General features: G+C 36.4%; 1 pseudogene; it reads left to right on the forward strand.

Annotated features, from left to right (window-relative positions):
- Window positions 1–1,890: 1,890 nt before the first annotated feature.
- LOC120184846 lies at window positions 1,891–3,935 on the forward strand (annotated as a pseudogene).
- The last annotated feature ends 16,493 nt before the right edge of the window (window positions 3,936–20,428 follow it).

Below are 20,428 nucleotides of genomic sequence, written 5' to 3' on the forward strand. Positions count from 1 at the left end.
TATGTGTGCAATCCACGTAATTCATAATGAGTTTATGAATTACCGTATCGGCACTATATGTGCAACTCACGTAATTTATAACGAGTTTGTGAATTACTGTATCGACACTATGTGTGCAACCCATGAAATTCATAACGAGTTTGTGAATTTCTATATCGGCACTTAGGTGCAATTCATGTACCATGCATTCTTATTCAACCTACATTGGGCAAATAAAAGTATAATTTAGATAAAAATACCAATTGATAAGTATGTTGGGCATACTAAATATTGTTTCGCAAGATATGTGAAAGAAACTGGGTTTACCAAGCCAACTTTATGTATTATTACGATTTATGCGATTTAATTCGTATTTTGATATACTTATGTTTTGATTTCACCTAAATTGTATTATTATACCTCACTAAATATATACTTAGTATGTGATGATTTTACACGTGTAGGTAAAAGCCAGAATTTGAAGTAAAGAGTACATAGCAACTCCAAGAATCAAAGAATATATCTACAATATCAGTAACACATCTTATAATGAAATTTTGACTTAGTTTAGTGGTATGTACTTATGAATGTCCTAATAGCTCTGTTTAACTATTTTGGAAAATGGTTTGTAATATATCAATTGAATCGTTTTATGTTATTTTAAATATGAATAATATGAACCAATATTATTAATTTGAGTGGACTTGTTTAATATATATATTTTTTGAAGAATGTTTTATAAACTATATTGTAAAATTGTTTTATCTAAAGAAACAAAATTTTACTGGTTTTCAAGTATCGAAGATGTTTTAAAAGTCACGTGACATCTGTGACTTGTGTACGGAAGCGTATACGAGAATTGGGTGTTACATTTACTGACTACTAATATTTTTTTATTGTTCTTTTATTTTTTATATCATATCTTTAGGGTTTTTCTTTTTATTTTTTATATCGCATGATTGATCAAGATGACGCTTATCTATTATCGTACTGATCTGCCTTACTTTGAACCTTCGGATTTAATTTGGATACTTGATTTGGTTCTTAGATTGTTGTCTCTCTACTTTGATTTGCGATTTTGTTAGTGGTCTTTCAATAGCTTGATCATCTTTTGCGGTTTGTTTGCAGAAGCGATCAAATCTGTTTGTATCTATCTTTATTCGAGTTTTGATTAGATTTTTTAATCTTTCCTTGTATAGTCCTTATGCGATCTTAAGTTGTCAGACTTATGTCAATTATTCTAGAAAATTGTCCTAATTAATTATGTGATTAATTTACGATTATAATTGTAAATATATATTGTAAGGGCTATTTCCTTTTTAATAAATTAATGTCTTCTATAAAATATATATATATTAATATAAATCACATAAATTCATAAAACAAAATTTTTTAAATTCTATAATTTGTTATATATCTCAAAATTAAAATACAAATATGATTATTTTCTCTACACCTCATTACCATACACAGCAACATGTGTACACCTGATGCAGCCCATTTATCAGATTAAAGATGAACGTCAGCTCAATCTCCAACTCGTGATATCTGGATATCAACTCAACCAACTCAACTCCAACTCAACGTACCCACTTTCCAGTTTCAACAACTTTTAAACTCACCCGAGTTCACCGCGCCAGGGACCACCAACTTGGGCCACTTCCGGTTACCGAAACAACCAAGATCCCTGCAACCAAAGCTTGTCGTAAAGCACGGCCGTATCACCTGAAGGGCGTGGCTCCTCGTCACCTTAATTTGAACACTCGTCACCATGCATGTCAATGTCTTCAATACGTTGATGAAGATCCGCATGCAAAAGATTACCCTTTACTTTCTATAAATAAATCACCACTCTTCGCTCCATTATCATCACTCACTGAAAAACACAGCTCAAAATAGTATAGTATAGCCATGATGACGAGTAGGTCTTTTCTTGTAGTTTTGCTCTTCTCTCTCGTTCTTTCTTTCGGCTTGCTTTGCTCCGCCGCTGATCCTTCCGGCAGAAGACGCGAGGAGGATCCAGCTCGGGAGAGGTTCCAGGACTGACAGAGGCGATGCGAATGGGAAACTCGTGGAGAAAGGGAGCAAGATCGGTGCGATCAACGATGTGAAAGGCGGTTTAAGCAGGAACAAAGGGAGCAAGAAGAGAAGGAGGAACGGTGGAGCCACCGTGATCCGAACCCCGAAGATCCTCGGATGAGGTTCGAGGAGTGCCGGGAACGGTGCCATCAGGAAGGACAAAGGCAGCAGCCACAATGCCAACAACAATGCCGGAGAGAATTCCAGGAACTCCAGGAATGTCAACAGAGTTGCAAACAGGAAGAACAAAGGCCTGAAAGGAAGCAGCAGTGTTTGAGACAATGTCGGGAGAAGCTAGATGAAAAGCCATTGAGAAACGGAGGAAATTACAGGAGAGAAGAAGAAGAGGAATGGGAAGAAGAGCGTCAAAGCCATAACCCTTACTATTTCCCTCGCAGAAAATATGCCCATGCTCGATACCAGGAAGACAATGGCATTTTCTGGGTCCTCCAGAAATTTTCCCAGAAACACAAGTTACTCAAGGGCATCGACGAGTACCGATTTGCACTCATAGAAGCAAATCCCAACACTTTCGTCCTCCCACACCACTGTGATGCTGAGAAAATTTACTTCGTAACAAGAGGTAGAGTTATAATAGCATCTTAAAATTTTCATTTTCCATCCCTTTAAATCATTCTACAGATAGAATCATAGAACACTAAAACATGGTAATTTTTTTGCAGGAAAGGGAACGCTCACGTTCTTGACACAGAAGAAGAAAGAATCCTACAATTTAGTCCCTGGAGTTGTAGTCAAAGTTCCAACAGGAAGCACTGTGTACCTGGTGAGCCAAGACGAGAAGGAAAAGCTAATCCTAGCAGTGCTTCACCGCCCCGTTAACAACCCTGGAAAATTCGAGGAATTCTTCCCTGCCGGACAAGAACAACCTCAGTCATATTACCAAACATTCAGCAATGAAATTCTCGAGGCTGTTTTCAATGTATGTTTTGGTTTTTTTTTCAGTACTAATATCAGTGATACTTTATTGGTTCGTAGATTGAATCTTGTTTCTTTGTAATAGACACCAAGTGAGCAGCTAGATAGGGTGTTCCAAGGGAAGCAAAGCCAAAGCCAAAGCCAGCAGGGAATGTTCCGTAGAGCCAGCCAAAAGCAGATAAAGTCACTGAGCAAAGGAGCCACAACGCCAAAGGAGAAAGAATAGAAATGCGCCTTCAACTTGCTGTCCCAAAAGCCTAAATACTCCAACCAAAACGGAAAGTTCTTCGAGGCTTGCCCTCGTGAATTCGAGCTTCTCCGTAACATAGATGCCGCCGTCGCAGGAATCCACATAAACGAAGTAAACTCAAAACCAAATTCCATTACAAAATCATCTCATCCAGAGTATAAAATCAAACCCCCTTTTTTTATTCTTTATGCAGGGATCAATCTTTGTGCCGCACTACAATTCAATGTCGACATTCGTGATCTTCGTCACCAAGGGAGACGGGTACGTCGAAATGGTTTGCCCTCATCTATCCAGCCAAAGCTCTCGAAATGAAGAGGAAGAGGAAGGGAGAAGTGGCGAATACAAGCAAGTGAAAGCCCAATTATCGGCCGGTGACGTATATGTAGTTCCGGCAGGCCATCCAGTCACTTATTATGCGTCACAAAACCAGCACCTGAGATTCATGGCCTTCGGACTAAACCACCGGAACAACACTAGGAACTTCATAGCCGGAAAAGACAACATGATGAAGCAAATGGATAGTGAGGCGAAGGAGCTCTCGTTCGGGGTGCCGTCGAAGTTGATTGATGAAGTATTCAACAGCCCGAAAGAGTCGCACTTCGTGTCTGGACAGAGCCAACAAAGTGGTGGAGATGAAGAGAGTAGGGGCAAACCCTTGAGTTCGATCCTGGAATTTTCTCGTTTCTTCTAAGCTGTTGCAGTTTGTGCATGTAATGGAATAAACATGTGGGTTCATGTAAAAAAGGAGAGCCTTGTTTTGTAGTGAACTAGTAGCAGCATGGGGCTATCGACTGTGCTCTGTGTGTTTTCCTATGTTCAGGAATAACATAAAGAGGAAAATCTTAGTTTTCCTTTGCTGCTGTTTTTCCTATGTGTATCAACGACAACTCAGTTTCTACTCGTTGGTTCTAGATATCAACTCATCCAACTCAATGGTTTCAACACTTTTAAACTCAACTGTATTGGATGGACTACATCATAAGCATGCTCAAGCATGCAGCGTGTATAGTCTTGCTCAGTTAGTTAGTTAGTTGAAGTATAACAGCTTTTCTGTTATAGCTGGTATAGTTGTTATACATTTAACATTGCTCGTATATAAAGATACACAGAGGTCTTGTACACAACAATCAATAATAATGATCAGTTTTACATGTTAATTGAGCTTTCTATCATGGTATCAATCACTCAGCTGGTTCTGGGATAAGGTGCGTTCCTGCTGCTGCGTGGTAATTCTTGGCAAGATTTTCGAATTCATCTTGCAAGAGTTGGAGTCATGGAATTCGGTGGTTCGATTTTCGAATTCATCTTGCAAGAGTTGGAGTCATGGCATTCGGTGGTTCTAGAAACATTCTTGGCAGTTCAGAGTCGTTGAGACCCAACAAGATGTTCACAAACAAACGCATCAACATCATGCTTGATGAGATGAATTTCCTTCGATGGAAACAACATGTTCTCTTAACGGTTAGAAGTCATCGGCTTGAAAGGCTGCTCACCGGAGATCTTAGATCCCCACCTGAAAGAATACTTGATGCAGATGGCAATCTTGTCATCAATGAGGAGTATGATGTGTTTGTTGCATAAGATAGTGCCCTGGCCTCTTGGCTTTTGTCCACCATCAGTGATTATCTTCTACCACAATTTGTTTGTGTTGAAACTGCCTTTGAAGTATGGCCCACAGTTCTTAAGTTATTTTCTAATCGATCGACTACCAGCATAATGAGTTTACATTGCAAATTGAGGTCCATCAAGAAAGGAGATGAAAACATGAGATCATATCTCACTTCGATCAAATAAGTGTGTGATGCATTAGCTGCGTGTGACAGTGCCATTTCTGACATTGATCAGATTGCTACAATTCTGAATGGACTCTCATTCGAGTATTAACCTTTTGTTGCTGTTATTATAACGAGTAAAGATGCCTTTACAGTAGATGCAGTTCATTCTACATTAATTGATGCAGAAGCCCAGCTTAAAAGCTTTCAAGTTCAATCTCAACCACTTCTTAGTGCGAATGTTGCACACGTCCAGAATAGAAATCAAAGAAGATATTATGGTCAATCTACTGATCAGCAGAACACTGGAAATGAACGAATGACACAACAGTATTTGCGTGGTCGAACGGGTAATCGAGGTCGAGGAAGAGCATGGGTGCAATGTCAACTGTGTGGAAAGATGGGGCACACTGTGGATCGATGCTGGCATCGGTTTGATCAGTCGTTTTCTGGAATTCTCGCTGATAAGCATGAGTCCTTCAACACACAGGTAACTGGTTTTGATAATGAAGGTTATACCTGTACAAACAATGGTTGTGCTTCAGTGCAGACCTTGTCTTCAACATCTTCCAGCTCAGACAAATGGGTTATAGACTCAGGAGCTACTCACCATGTAACTCCAGATAGTTCCAAACTTAACAATGCATATGATTATTCATGACCAGGTAAGTTAGCTGTGGGAAATGGACAGAATCTTGATATACTGGATCATCTCTCATTCAAACTAGATCTCAAGCTCTTTACATTAATAATCTAATGCATGTGCCTGATGTCACTAAAAATCTTTTATCTGTCTCTAAGTTTGCTAGAGAGAACTTGGTATTTTTTGAGTTTCATGCAAATCATTGGTTGGTGAAAGATGTGAAGACTAGAGTGGTGCTGTTGCAAGGTTGGGAGACTGCTGGTTTGTATCATTTTGCTGCTGATAATGTGCCTTGTGATAAGAAATCAAATTCAATGATAGTAAATGTAGCTACTAGCATAAACTTGTATGACTTGTGGCATCAAAGGCTTGGGCATCCTGCTCATGCATCATTGGTGCAAATTTGTAAACAAATTGGGGTCAATGTTGCTCCTTCGATTAATAAAGAGAGTACCAATGTTTGTGTAGCTTGTAGAATGGGGAAGAGCCATAAAATACCATTTCATGAGTCTAAAACAGTGTATGAAAAACCTTTTCAGTTAGTATTCTCTGACTTATGGGGACCCTCGCACATAACTTCAAATGGTTTCAGCTATTATGTGTCCTTTGTAGATGCATGTACAAGGCACTATTGGGTTTATCTACTTAAGAACAAGAATCAAACAATGAATGCTTTCCAATTGTTTCATGCATTTGTTAAGACTCAGTTTGAGACAGAAATAAAGGAACTGCAAACTGACTGGGGTGGAGAATACATGCCATTCACAACAATATTGCAAATATGGGAGTTCACCATTGATTAACCTATCCTCACACCTCAGAACAGAACGGTGTTGTTGAATGAAAGCACCAGCATGTTATTGAATCAGCACTGGTCTTGATGGTACAAGCTTCTTTACCTTTAAGGTTCTGGTCATATGCTGTAAGTATAGCTGTGTACTTTATTAATCGAATGCCCACCAAGGTTCTGGATGGCAAGTCACCATTTGAAGCTCTTTACAATAAGCTACCAGATTACAGTGGTGTGCGTGTTTTTGGGTGCAGGTGTTTCCTACATCTTCGAATGTTTCAGCAACATAAGTTGGACTTTAGGTCTCAACCATGCTCGTTCCTTGGTTATAGCGCCCATCATAAGGGCTATCAATGTCTGGCACCGAGTGGGAAAATTTACATCTTGAGGCATGTAGTCTTTGATGAATTTTGTTTTCCTTTTGCAGGAAGCAGTGACAAAACAACTAAGATAGGTCAGATACCACCTCGAAAGCTGACAGTTATCAACGGTGCTCATAGAGTGTGTGCTCGAGCTGATGATTACATGAACATGGGTGAAAGTCATATTGATGTTCCATCACCTGGAGGCAATTCAGTTCAAGACTCTGACTCGAGGTTGATGAATCAGTCTGCTGAAGATAGAGATGTTGACTCTGCTCATCGTGATACAGCTGATAATGATATTGAAGGAGCTAGAATTGAGCAACATGTACATGACGAAAATGATGTAGTAGATGTGCAACAAGGGTTGCCACAACCAGACTTAGAAGATGTTATGAGCTCAAAGGCTGCACCTAGTCATCACATGATAACTAGAAGCAAGAGAGGTATTTTGAAACCTAAAGTGTATCTGAGCATACAGGATGGTGGGGAAGAAGAGCAACATTCGATTCAAGCTGCACTTCAATCTGATAAGTGGAAGACAACTGTTCAAGAAGAGTATGATGCCTTGGTCAGGAATAACACATGGACGCTGGTGAGATTACCTGAAGGTAGATTTCCAGTTGGATGTAAATGGCTGTTTAGGATAAAACGAAATGTTGATGGCACGTTGCAAAGATACAAAGCCATATTGGTGGCTAGGGATTTTCCCAAATTCCTGGACAAGATTTTCAAAATACCTTCAGTCCAGTAGTAAAGTCATCCATAATCAATGTAATGCTTGTTGTAGCTATTCAAAAGTAGTGGTGCTTGAGGCAGGTAGACATAAATAATGCATTTTTAAATGGGGATTTGCAGGAAGAAGTTTATGTGCAACAGCCCCAAGGGTTTGAAGAAGTGGACTCCGATGGAACTCCCTTAGTGTGTAAGCTAAATCGAGCCTTGTATGGATTGAGGCAAGCTCCTCGTAATTGGTATGTTAAGCTGAAGGAACACTTGGTACATATTGGTTTTGAAGTGTCACTTGCAGATTGTTCATTATTTGAAATGAGAAGAGAAAAAATTATAGTTTATGTCTTGCTATATGTGGATGATATAATTGTTACTGGAAATTTGGTGTGTAAAGTTGAAGAAGTAGTCAGCTTGCTTGGTAATAAATTTTCTCTCAAGGACTTGGGATAACTCAATTTCTTTCTTGGAATTGAGGTCAAATATGTGGGTGATAGCATTTTCCTAAGCCAAAAGAAGTACATCATGGAATTGCTAGATAAAGTGCAGATGAGCAACGCCACTTCGATGCCCACACCAATGGTCTTATCTCTCAAGCTGACCAAAGAAGCTGGTAGTCCTCTTGCTGATCCAAAGGAGTACAGAAGTCTTATAGGCTCATTATTGTATGCGTGTCACACAAGGCCAGACATATCATATAGTGTCAACAAATTGGCTCAGTTCATGCATGCACCGTGTGAGCAACACTTGTCTGCTGCGAAAAGAGTTCTTAGATACTTGAATGGCACCTTGGATCATAGACTTGTTTTGTCTCGAAATGAATCACCATTACAAATTACTGCATTTGCAGATGCTGATTGGGCAGGAAGCATGGATGACAGGAGATCAATCTCAGGTAATTGTTTGTATCTTGCTGGCAATCTAATCATGTGGAATTCCAAGAAACAAAAGACTGTATCCAAGTCCACAACTGAAGCTGAGTATAGGAGTTTGGCTGATGTGTCTTCTGATGCTACATGGGTAGTTACATTGCTTGATAGTATGGGAATTGAGCTACAAGGCACACCTGTTATCTGGTGTGATAATTCCAGTGCCATATCTATGAGTGCTAATCCAATTTACCATGCTAAAACTAAGCATGTGGAGTTGGATGTGCATTTTGTGAGAGAGAAGGTGGCAGCAAACAGATTGAAGGTGAACTATGTACCATCTTCACATCAGGTAATAGATGGCTTCACTAAGGCATTGTCAAAAGATTACTTCCATGTGTTTAGACAAAGGTTGGGTGTTGTGTCGTTAAAAGAAGTTGAAGATGGAAGGAGCAGGGAGCATATTGGATGGACTACATCATAAGCATGCTCAAGCATGCAGCGTGTATAGTCTTGCTCAGTTAGTTAGTTAGTTGAAGTATAACAACTTTTCTGTTATAGCTGGTATAGTTATTATACATTTAACATTGCTTGTATATAAAGATACACAGAGGTCTTGTACACAACAATCAATAATAATGATCAGTTTTACATGTTAATTGAGCTTTCTATCAAACTGGATGTTGTAGAAGCATCATCACTTGGTTGAAGATACGTGCAACATTTTCCTCCGAGCAAAGGTTGTCGAAAGCTTGTAAGAAATTTTACATAGAAATCACTAACAAAATAACTATTTATTAAAATAATTATTTATCGAACTAGTATCATTTTCTGTCACGTAGACAAAGACACAGACACGTTTTTTACATGTGTTTTTTTGTTGTTGCAAAAATAGATCTTTTTACCGACCTCGATCAGATTAGGCTGAAATGAAAGAAAATAAAAAATAAGGATAAACAATATATAAGAAAATTATATGTTTTTTTCTAAAAAGAAATAATAGGGGTCAAAATATGAAAGAAAAATATATGAATTTTATCTAAAAAGAAATAAATGTATGCGCCACATAATTTTAAGAAAATGAAAAATATAGGTAAAAGAAAATGAAAAATAGGGATAAAAAAATATGAAAGAAAATTATATGGATTTTATCTAAAATAAATAAATGTGTGTTCTGCATGTTAAAAACACATAATTACCCAAGCACAAACTGGAACAAGCAACAACGACAATACACATATATTAACCCATATTATTTAGAAATATTAGTTTTCAGGCATTTTTATCAAAACATTACCATAATAATAAAATATTAATTACCCAAGCACAAACCGGAGCAAGCAACAATGGTAATACACATATATTAACCCATATTATTTAGATATGTTAATTTTCAGGCATTTTTATCAAAACAATTACCATAAAAATAAAATATTACTTGTGGGGCATCCTTTCTCCAAATATTACCAATCTGAAGCCCTTTTTTGACAGATGGATAATAAAGCAAGTTTCAGGAAATGCGCTTGGCAGACGTGGATGGAAGGCATGTTACATGAGACGTGCCTTCCTGGGGTTCTATCCGAGTTGACGCCATAGTGGAAAGGCGGGTTCATGAGACGCGCCTTCGTTGGAAATTCTAACAGGTGGGGAAGGCGCGCTTTTCATTATTCTCCTTCAATTATTTCCCCTTTCATTATTACCCTAGCTATGAGCCTTAAATCCCGGCCAAAAACCAATCCCCTCCCTTTATAAATACCCCGAATCCAAATATCAAACCACACAAAATTCTTTTTATCAATTCATTCTATCAAGTTATGTAACTTTTGTTAAAGTTTTTAGGAGGTAAAACTATTTTTTATTATATTATATTTATTTCATATTTAATTATTTGACCATATTTTATTGTACTAATTATTTTTTATTACTTTTTACTGTTGTAAAATGAAAAACGGGATCATATCTCGAGATATTTTGTCGATATAGTAATAATATTAAATTGTGTTATTTAAATTATTGTGAATATTTTTTAGTATTAGTTTACATTTTAATTTATATATTATTTATTTAATTAGGAGAATGATCGTATATTAGAAATAATTATTTGCTTTTGTATATATAAAACTCTCAATCTTTCAAACTCTCAAAATGAGGCTATTTCAACTATTGTTTACTATGATGAAGAAATTTGAGAAGATGAAATCGACTTTATTTTCACGTCAAATCATTATGTCACCTTATCCTTGAAGAGAAACATCACTCTTGAGGAGCTAATCACTAAAATTTCAAGTAAGATTCATGTTGCAAGTACTAGAAGACGGTTCTCACTTCTGTACAGATTTCTAACTGAACTATTTACGTTAACTTATACAACATTTGAACTCTCCAACGATGATGATGTTGCTATGATGGTTGATGCTCAGAATCAAAATTTAGACGATTTTACACAAATGTATGTCACATTTGTTTTAGTGTATACGGTTCGTGGTATGTCATTATGCTCCCACTATGGGCTGGCTCAACAAGCTGATCAAATTGACATCCTAACTAATGTAATGTGTAATGATTTTGCCTCATTAATGGAAAATCCACATCTTGGTACCATCCCATCAAGTTTATGAGGAGACATTCATAAACAACTTGTTACGATCTCTACCGAAGTGGCTCCACAAACAATCCGTATGGCAACATTATTTTCAGTTCAAGGGGAAGACATTCATCTGCCAATTTCTTTGACCTGAATATGGAGATGCCCTCGACACAACAATCTGTTCGGTACCCATTTGACATGATGCCTTTAAGTTTCAAGGGGGAGGCATTCAACTACGAGCTTCTTAGACCTTAATGTGGAGATACATGTGATACAACACTCAGTTCAAAACCCGTATGACACGATACCTTCAAGTTCAAGGGGAAGGCATCCAACTACCAGCTTATTCAACCTAAATATCAGTATCACAAAGGAACCCTCATCTCCACCAGAAGAACCTCTTCGTGAGCCAGGTGTGGATGATGCTAAGACTAGACTATTCGTTGAGACTGAATCATCGCAGCTCAACATGGACTCCGATTATGATGATGTAGATGAAGTTCCCACAAATACAATACACACTGAACCTCCAACACACATGTAAGAAGCTGACTATGATGCAATGTACATGCTAGAATTTATGGATATACCTAATGTTGGTGACTACGGGTTTAACTCATCAGTTAATGATGGTGAGTTATATATCGGAATGGAGTTTCCATCCAAAGATGAAGTGATGATTGCAATTAAGAATTATAATATTCGTAATTTTGTTCACTCTAGAGTCGATCGATCCACCACCGAAAAGTATGTCTGCCATGTATCAAATGTGATAATGGATGCAACTGGATGATTCGTGTATCAAAGAAGAAGAGGAAAATAACATATGGGAATTAACAGTATACAACAGTGTTCATACATGATGTACTAGAGGGATCAACTAGGACCATCTCAACTTGGACTCTGACATTATATGCAAGTAATCATGCCCATGGTCAAAGGAAGCTCCCACAGAGTTATTGTGGTGTTGATTTCAGTTATACATTCTCAATATGGATACACCGTCTCCTACAGGAAAGCATGGAAGGCAAAGAAGAATGCCATTAAAAAACTTCACAGCGAGTGGAATTCATCTCAACGAACTACCAAGTTGGTTTAACATAGTGCTCAGACTGAATCTTGGGACATTAGTCGACTTCGAAACTTGACATGCATACCACAATGATTGAGTGCTTCGTGATCGATGCTAATTCTACTGACTTTTTTGGACTTACCCATAGTGCATTAATATTGTGAAATATTGCAAGCCCGTGGTCTAAATTGATGGGACATCCTTGTATGGAAAATACGAGCAAGTTTTACTATTGGAAGTTGTCTAAGATGGTAATTGCAATATTTTTCCAGTTGTTTTTGCCCTTGTTTAAGGTGAAGATACAAATTATTGGGTTTTTTTTCCTAAAAAACTTACACTTACATGTTGTCACGAGGGAAAAATCTGCATCATTTTAGATCGCGGAGCTGGTATCAAAGTACCAATTGACTCATTGGGTCCAATGTGGAAATCGCCTCATGTCCAACATCGGTATTGTATCCGACATATTGCTACAAACTATCATGGAAAATTTAAAAAAGAATGATGAACGTCAATTACTTGTACACATGGGTATGTCACAATGCCAAATTTCATTTCTCAATCATTTTCATTTTTTATGGGAACTTAACAATAAGTACTACATTTGCCACTCAGGTTACGAACTATTACCTCAAACGTTTGAGTCCATATTCCAAGATTTCTGAGGAAAAAACGAGCAATGATACAATTACATCAGCCTCATCAACAAATAAATGTGGACAAATGCATTCAATGGTGGATATCGATATGGACATATGACAACAAACATGGTTGAGGCTATCAATTCGACCTTAATGGGGACGTGTCATTTACTAGTAACAACTTTGGTTAAAACGACGTATTTTCATTTGGGAGCACTTTTTGCCAAACTCGGGGTACAAACTCTAACTTGGATGCAAAACGGCCATGCTTATCACCCAAGATTAGTTGTAGATCTACAAAAAAGAATTGTTGCATCAAATGGAATGTCTGTAACAAGCTTCTCTCAAACCCATGAATTATTTCATGTCACATAAATGCCACAACCTCTTCAAGGGATTGAAGTTAACTCATTCAGAGTTAATCTACAAGACAGGTGGGTGTGACTGTGGGTATTTTCAAGCTCTGAAGTATCCATGCTCCTATGTCATAACAGCTTGCTCTTATACACGTCAAGACTATAATCATTTTTTAAATAGCGTATATCAACTTTCAGAAGTATTTAAGGTATATGAATTCGATTTCCTCCATAGGTAATGAGAAAGACTCAGATGAGGTTTAAAATTGGCTTATGATTGAACCAGCTATGTCCTTATTAAGGGAGGTAGGTCATACAAAATCCACTCGAATTCATTGTGATATAGATATTCAAGAGATGTCCAAAGAAAACAAAAGATGTGGCCATTGTAGAAACTTAGGCCACAATAGAAAAATGTCCATCTCTTTTATCATCACGTAACCATTGAGCATCACAATGAAATTTTAGTTTATGAAATCTTAGTTTGTGTTATTTCATTTTCGTTTACTTTTTATTAATGTCATTTGAGCATCACTAAGTAATGGGTTACTCAAGTAAAAATTAAATAAAACATTACAAACTAAATAATAAAAAAAGTAAAATAATTAAATACAAATATTAAATACAAACGTTTGCTATTAAACATTAAATAAAAAAGTCCATAGTTTATTACATTTGTTGATAAACAAAGAAAATTAAATAAAAACATTACAAACCAAACAAGTCTATCGATGTCTGCATCTTGAATGTGTTCCACATGGCGGTGGTTGTTTATTTAGATGAGGGTTTCTTCGTATAACTTGCTCTTCCTCCTCACTTTTATCATCATCATCATCAGTAACAGTTAAATTTTTTTATGAAGGACGGATGATGATGTAGCACCTCCATAGAATAAGGATTATGGAGGTGTATGACAAACCATCCCACCACTCATAGAAAACTATGAAAATTGCAAAAATATCGACATCGATGACTGTGATCCATACTGAGTCGGAAGTGTCTGTGTTTATGGTGAAGCACCACCTGCCAAATAAGCAACATATGAAGTCCATGCTGGATCTATAAGCATAACAATATAATATCTGCAAGGTTTCATAAAATCCTATAATGGTGGCATCTGAACTAACTGTGGTGGCGTCTGAACCGACTATGGTGTCATTTGAAATGGTTGTGGTGCCATCTGAATCAGTAATGTACCCATGTATAGTGGTAGATTAGGAATGTAAACTGATTTAGATGGTGGTTGCTATGATGGTTTTGGTGCTACAGTTGAGGATGAGCTATAAGCGTCTATACTCTATCCACGAGTTGGGGGACGATGATAGTGTGATAGTGGATTTTTTTCGACACCGATGAATGCTCATGTTTATTGTGCTTCCTCGGAAAGTAGGAATGAATTCTCGTTCCTGTTGAACCACTGATATATTCAGTCACAACTGAATAATGATCCACATAAATCGACTCCCTAGCGGGAATGCTTCCACGTCGATCCTCTCATATCATTATCCACTCGCTTATTTTGTTGACATCTTTTTTGCCCCGACTGTCAACATTATGCACTTATCGAGATTCTTAGGTCCTTCAGGAATATATTATACGAAACCAAGTTGGCGGAGCAAGCAATCAGTAGGATGACACTCGATAATAGCATAACATATCAAAGGGGCCACCGTTATCCATACATCTAATGAGGCACTCAAGTGAGGTGAGATGCAAAACCTCATTTCTTCAGTAGAATAAAGAGTCCATTGAAACTAAAAAAATACATATACATATACATGTATATATATATATATATATATATATATATATATATATATATATATATATTTGTTATCAAAATAATATTCTTATTATATAATGATAATTAAAGGTAAATAATAAAATTTAAATACATACCTCTGTACCAGCCTTTTGATCAATTAATAGATGAATTTCTTCCAATTCTTCTGGTATATCACAATGATTTTTCCTTGTACATGACCACTTATTCAATGTGAAAAAAATATTTCGTTATATACTAAAAATAATTATTTATATAAGAACTTAGTATTAAAATTACCTCAACAATAACGGGAAGACTAACGGGTTATTCACGACCGCACATAAAAAGATGCGATTCAACACCTATGACTGGAGAAGAATGAGATATATGCTAATAGCTTTTTTTCTATAATCAACATGTCTGGAGAAGAATGACATTTCTCTATACAGAAATGCCAAAACTGTGGAGCCCCAACAGAGTGAGCCGGCAACTCGAAAGTCTTCGAGGTGACGCAACCACATACAATGAACTTGGTTGCGAGATTTATCAGACATCAATATCCCTCCTATGAGTTGTAATATGCAAGCCCAGACAAATATTTTAGCATGTTCCTTGGAACATTCTTCACTTAAATGTTGAAAATTTGTAGCCAACCATGATAACAGTAGGTGGGTTACCTCCAAGATACTCTTCGCACAAGGAATGCCAATCTTCATTCATCACACCAAATATAACATCCCTATCTACCGAAAGCCCCAAATGTATGAAAACATCCTCTAGCATAATAGTGTACTCCTCACACAGAAGATGAAATATGTGTCTCTGGTCTCCACCTCTCAATCAGTGCAAAAATAAGGTCGGGTTCAAGATTACAGTGCCCTTCATATTTTTCTATGTAACCGAATTCAGTCTTGGCTAAATACGGCCAAACACGACTCGGTATCTCTAACTTAGCATTATGAATAAATGGATCTAATATATGGTCATTCCCCTAATTAAATAAATAGCATAAAATTTAAAATATAAACTAATACTAAAAAAATCAAATAGGACATTCACAATAATTAAAATAACACAATTTAAAATTATTATCTTATCGACAAAATGACTCAAGATATGATTTTCATCTAAACGCAGCAACCCGTCTTCCATTTTATAACGTAAAAAGTAATAAAAAATTGGTACAATAAAATATAATAAAATAATAAACTATTAAATGATTATAATATAATAAAAATATTTAGCTTATAAAATGATAACAAAACATACTTAAAGGTTGATAGAAGGATTGTTAGAAGGAAGAAAGATAGTGTTTTTAGTGTAGTTTGAGTGTTGTATGAGGGGGATATTTATAGGGGAGGGGACGGGTGGTTGGGCGACATTAAAGGCTGGTATGTGGAATTTAAGTGAAAGGCGCGCATCCTGAACTATGCCTTCCCCTACCTGTCAGAATTCCCCGTAAAGACGCTCTTTATGAACCGCGCATTTCCACCGTGGTGTCAACTCGAACAGAACCCCAGGAAGGTGCGTTCCCTGAAACACGCTTTATTATCACTCTGTCAGAAAGGGTGCTAGATCGATAATATTTAGAGAAGGGTGCCTAACAAATAATATTATATAATTTGGGTGATTTTTAGGTAAAAACACAGAGTTTTCGAGTATTTAAATATAATATTTTTAAGTATTTATTTTTTGTTGATTAAACATAAGGTTAATATTCACGTGTTATTATCCTTCAACTCAATTCGTGTACATTCTTGTACTCATGTAATTACGTGTTCTTGACATGTACTGAACGTTTGTTCTTTGTAGATAAAATTCACATATTTTATTTATATTTTTTCATCTTTTTATTTTCTTTCATTTTAGTTCAATTTAACTAGTGTAACCTCCTCAGACTGATGCGGGTAGCCCGATCCGATCTGGAGTGTCACATTATGGCCACCGGAGTGACTCACCGTAAAAATAGCGAAAATTTTAAAACTTTTCTTAAAACATGTCAAATCATAAAATGATTTATTATTATTCAGAAATAAAACAGGTTTTTCAAACTCAGATATAAAACAAAATACAATTACATGCCCCCTAATCACATGTAACATACTCTGTAAGCAACGCCAGAAGAACTCCCTTACTAATGTTGATAGCTATACTGGTACAATTCTTTTAACCTACAATGGTGAGTAATAAAGTGAGCTTCGGAAAGCTCAGTAATACATAACTACCAGATTATGCTACATGACATGCAGATAAATGGAAAGCCATATAATTTCTTTATTGAATCAGACGTATACCCGTTGCGGAATAATCTGGGGTTCCATCAGTAGTTCATCAAGTTGAAGCCAAGAAGATCACAGTTCATAGGAAGCATTCAAAGTATGACATTTTCAAGAGATTGAATAGAATGTCTAGTGTGTTCCAATCAAAACCAGTGAAAAGATATAAATCTTTTAAAACCATAGTTGAACCCCCAACCAAACTCCATTATGCAGTTCCCCAGAACTGCATCCATAGGGCTTGCCCTCAGCACACAGCAAAAAGGGGAGCCAACCTAAGGATATACCTTGGATCTACCCAATGACATCCTTAGATCCGTAGGGTTACCTTAAGCACACAACTAAGGGAACCAACCTAAGGATATACCTTGGGGCCTACCCAAGATATCATTAGGTCCGTAGGGTTACCTTATGCACACAGCAAAGGGAACCAACCTAAGGATATACCTTGGGACCTACCCAAGATATCCTTAGGTCCGTAGGGTTACCTTATGCACACAGCAAAGGGAACCAACCTAAGGATATGCCTTGGGGCCTACCCAAGATATCCTTAGGTCCGTAATGACTTACAGCCGGATCAGGGCTGTGCCTCCATACTCCAGATTCTTATCCATATAAAAATCCAATAGAAATAAGTTTTATCCATAAATCGTAATATCTGGATCGTGATCCAGTAATATGTCATATCCGTGATTATGAAATAAATCGTATATCAAATTTATACCTGTATACCATAAGTAGTCAAATGATTAACCCAAGGGAGTACCTTGGGCCTGAAAGCCTACCCAAAGATCCCCTTAGGTCCATAAGAAATTTCTAGCTTGATCAGAGTTGTACCTCCAGTCTACCCATATAATATCTCAGTAAAACAGTTCGAGTATAACCAGTGAAACATAAAACCATAATTCATAAACCAATAGTTTCCGTGATTTCATAATTCAGAAACAATTTATATTTTCGATAAAACCATAATCATAAGTCACTTACCATATTGACGTGGTTCATAAACCAGTAAATCAATACTTGTACTAAACTCATTTCAAAACATATAAAACTGTCATGTAATTTATTTGGAACACACTAGAGTATCCACGTATAGTTTTTAGAGGCATTTATCGTTATCAATAAGGACAACATGAAACTTGAGCAATTTGATTGGATTCCAGGAACAAGGTTCTATTGAGGAGAATCGATTACTAACCGATCTAGCCAGACATTTAAGGTTGATAGTTTAGAATCCCACTATATTTTTGGGTGCATTAAGAAAGTGTTCCAGAATGCCCAAAGTGATTTGAGCTAATAAAGGAGAAACGAAGCTTCAAGACATTTACAATCCATGTTAATCGATCGGTTTATCAAACAATTCGAACTGAACAATCTCTCAGAACTAATGCATGTCGACCCGTCAATTTACTACCTTTTCAGAGTATTTACTCTTTAATACCAACAATTCTTGTCCATAAATCATCTTCGTAATCATCGCTAAATAGATCTTCCAATAGTCTTTATTTCATTTTCATATTTCAACGATATAAGGAAATACATACGTACTTGATTCATGTTTTATGACCCATAAGGATAATTCATCATGTAAGTTCAACAGTGTTTACAAACTCATCCAATCACCTATTTAATCATCATTCATTGAGGTTACTCATTTCGTTTATCAGTCAAGTCTATCCCGGTTACTTCAGAGCTTTCCAGATAATCCAGATGTTTCTGAATTTCAGATACATATTGTACTTTCGTTTAATTTAATTTGGTCTTCATGGTTGATTTGTCTAACAAATATCCATTTCTTATTATCGAATGCGACCTAGAGTTGAGTTGAGCTGCGTACTTTCAAAATTATCATCGAACCACACTTGAGAAGACGAACACACATTCAAGTAACATTTATACATTTCAGGTACTGACATATACACTAGCATTGATTGCTCGGCTTAATACGTGATCCATAACTTTTAAGAGCAGTACCACATCCATGCTTATTTGGATTCCTTAATTAATCCAACACTTCTACTAATTTTAGGTCATAAGGGTATTTTGGTCATTCTGGTGCTCAGTTTCATTCCATTCTTTTCAGAGCTCGAGGATATCCAGTCATTCCTGATCTTGGTAATATTCTTGAGTCTTTTTCATTATAAGGGTATTATGGTCATTTTATAGATCCAGTGTATTTCAATCATTTCCTTCCATTCTATCTTATTATTTAACTCCAACTTATCATTTATTCCAGACCTTTCAAATAATTCTGACAAAAGAGCACCCTCGATAATTTATTCTTAACTCAAAGATTTTCAGGTTAATTGTCTTCTTAGAAGTTACCAACAGGTTATCAAAAATTTTCTGTACAAAGATAGGATCTTAATAATTAAATCCGTAATTCATTGAGTTAAGTACAAATCCTCAAAGTACTTTTTCATTCAGGGTCAACTCGAGCTACTTTTACCATTTAGGGGCATTTTCGTAATTTTTTAACCAGATGATTTCGGTATTAACTCTTAACGAGCATACTTATAATTTAGAGATCCTATGGTTAGTTGTTTCCTTGAACATTCTCTGATCTTGAAATGATTCCTTAATAGACTTCTAGTATCTTGCATAAACTCTCTTGGAGTTAAAAATCGGTTATCCATAATTTCCAAGTAAAACTAACATTTCTTATGCACATCAATATATTTATCAGATCAATATGTCTTTTCAGAATTATTAATCCACTTTCAGGGACAATTCTTATCATTTTCCAATATAAGGGTAATTTCGTAATTTTACCTAATCAAAATATTCTCATAATTTCCCATCCAAGTTCCTTTAACATGTAACCTTTGAAGATATAAAATATAAGTTACAAATCCAGGGTTGATTTCTTTATCACTAATCACAAACTTGTAATTTAATTCTAACAATTCCTCAATCTCTTATATTAGTCATTCGATCCGTATTCAGTTACAGAATTTCTACCACATTCATATCGAGTGAATAAATTATTCAACTCCACAAAAGTGACCAACATTATCTTATTCATGCATTTACCAATATCAACCTGTTCCATAAAGCATAAAGAGGTAGTAAAGTATTACCTCGATTTCTGTGACATACTGATCGACCATAAAAATTCCATTCGAACGCCCTCGATCTTGAAATCATCTTCCAATATTTCCTTGGATCCATACCAATAGAAATTACATAAAAAACGGAGCTTAATTCTGAAAAACGGATCGAATCGGATGATAAATCATTGAAAAACAACTTACCGAGTTCGAATTTGGCGAAACCGACTTCGGATTCAGGACATCGAAAGCATAAAATATGACTTTTC

This window comes from Hibiscus syriacus, unplaced genomic scaffold (assembly GCF_006381635.1).
Source record: "Hibiscus syriacus cultivar Baekdansim isolate YM2019G1 unplaced genomic scaffold, ASM638163v2 tig00112957_pilon, whole genome shotgun sequence".
NCBI classification, from domain to species: domain Eukaryota; kingdom Viridiplantae; phylum Streptophyta; class Magnoliopsida; order Malvales; family Malvaceae; genus Hibiscus; species Hibiscus syriacus.